At 37.3% G+C, this 2,165-nt stretch overlaps 1 non-coding gene across 1 annotated transcript; it reads left to right on the top strand.

Annotated features, from left to right (window-relative positions):
• Nucleotides 1-1,525: 1,525 nt before the first annotated feature.
• Nucleotides 1,526-1,632, top strand: LOC128291387 (small nucleolar RNA R71). The gene has a single exon (XR_008281161.1). It is a non-coding gene; the product is annotated as a small nucleolar RNA R71 (small nucleolar RNA).
• Nucleotides 1,633-2,165: the final 533 nt, after the last annotated feature.

The raw sequence follows: 2,165 nt of genomic DNA, 5'->3' as shown, positions 1-2,165 counted from the left end.
GGGGTTTCCTAAAAAGAAGTTTGAGCCATAATGTTATTTATATCAACAGAACTTGTATAGCCATCTTGCTTACTAGATAATTTAATCGAATCACGAGCTTGGAGAGCCTGTGTCAACATCAATGATTGTCCTAGCAGTTGTTAAAAAGGGTCGTCCTAAAATCAAAGGCACGTCACTATCTTCTTCCATGTCTAAAACAACAAAATCAATTGGGGATATAAATTTATCAATTTTGACAAGCACGTCTTCAATAATACCTTAGGAAATCTAACTGTTTTATCTGCCAATTGAATGCTCATCCTAGTTTGTTTAGGTTTCCCAAGACCTAGTTGTTTAAACATTTTATAAGGCATAACATTAATGCTTTCCCCTAAATTAGCCAAAGCATTGTTAACATTTAAACTACCAATTAAGCAAGGAATCATAAAACTCCCTGGATCTTTCAACTTGTTAGGTAGCTTATTTTGTAAAATGGCTGAGCAAACTGCGTTTAATTCCACATGCAATGCATCATCTAACTTTCATTTATTAGCCAAGACCTCCTTTAAAAATTTCACTGCGTTTGGCATCTATGAAAGAGCTTTAATAAACAGTAAGTTAATATGTATTTTTTTAATAATTTAAGGAATTTACCGAATTGTTCATCTGTGTGGTCTTCCTACGAGGTTTATACTCTTTGCTTACCAGTTTCTGCTTATTGTGGTTCACCCCATCCTTACCGTTACTTACCATAAGTCCTTGCTTCAGTTCTGATTCAAGTTCAACTAACCCTTCTTCATCTCGAACAGTAATCCCATGAAGTTCCCTTGGGTTAGTTTCAGTGTTACTTGGTAGGCCACCTTGTGGTCATTCAGAAATCAACTTAGCAAGCTGTCCTATTTGAGTTTCGAGCCCTTGAATCGATGCTTGTTGATTCTTAAGTGTTGTTTCGTTATTCTAAAAACATGTTTCTGACACCGAGATGAATTTTCTGAGCATCTCTTCAAGGTTCGGTTTCTTCTCTTGTTGGTAAGGTGGTTGTTGAAAGCCTGGGGGACGTTGTGGCCTTTGATTTCCTTGACCATCCCACGAGAAATTGGGATGGTTCCTCCAACCTGCATTATAAGTGTTACTATACGGGTTATTTTGAGGTCTAGAATTACTACCCATATAATGGACTTGTTCCTCCTCAGTGCTAGGGTTGAAGGATGGATAATCTGTGTTGTGTACTCCTCCTCCATTTGAATCACACCTCATCACTGGATGTACCTAAGTAGAACTATACAAACCATCAATCTTTTTATTTAAAAGTTCTACCTGATTAGATAGCATAGTGACCGCGTCGAGGTTGAAAACACTAGCTGCTTTTGTCAGCTTCGTTCTCATAACTTGCCACTGATAGTTATTCAGTGACATCTCTTCAATAAATTCATAAGCCTCTTCAGGTGTTTTGTTGTTTAAAGTTCTACCGGCGGCTACATCGATTAATTGCCTTGTTAAGAGGTTCACACCATTGTAAAAAGTCTGAACCTGCAGCCATAGAGGTAACCCATGGTGAGGGCACCTTCTTAAAAAGTCATTGTATCTCTCTCATGAATCATAAAGAGTTTTTAAATCCATCTGCACAAAAAAAAAGATAGCATTCCTTAATTTAGCCGTTTTAGTCGGCGAAAAATATTTAAGCAAATATTTTTCGGTCATTTGTTCCCAAGTGGTGATTGACCCTCGAGGTAACGAGTTCAACCACTATTTAGCCTTATTTTTTAATGAAAAGGGAAATAACCAAAAGCGAATGGCATCGTCAGAAACACCATTAATTTTAAGGTGTCGCAGAATTCCAGAAAATTAGCTAAATGAGTGTTTGGATCCTCGTCTTGCAAATCATCAAACTGAACAAACTGTTGTATCATTTGAATCGTGTTAGGTTTCAGTTCAAAATTATTTGCAGCAACAGCAAGTCTAACTATACTCGATTCAGTTCCTATTAAAGTAGGTTTAGCATAATCATACATAGTACAAGGAGCAGAATTCTAATCTACAGGATTTGCAGCAACCACTGGAAGTAGCAGATTATTCTGATTATCAGCCATCTCCTCAGTTGTAGTATGTATATCGTCCTCTAACTCTTCCTCTATGTATTGTAGGCTTCACCTTATTTCTCTTCGGTTTCTGTGAGCTGTGCTCTC

The sequence above is a fragment of the Gossypium arboreum genome, chromosome 3 (genome assembly GCF_025698485.1).
Source record: "Gossypium arboreum isolate Shixiya-1 chromosome 3, ASM2569848v2, whole genome shotgun sequence".
Taxonomy (NCBI): Eukaryota; Viridiplantae; Streptophyta; class Magnoliopsida; order Malvales; family Malvaceae; genus Gossypium; species Gossypium arboreum.
The sequence above is the reverse complement of the archived record's forward strand: the minus strand, read 5'-3'. Positions and strand labels throughout refer to the sequence as shown.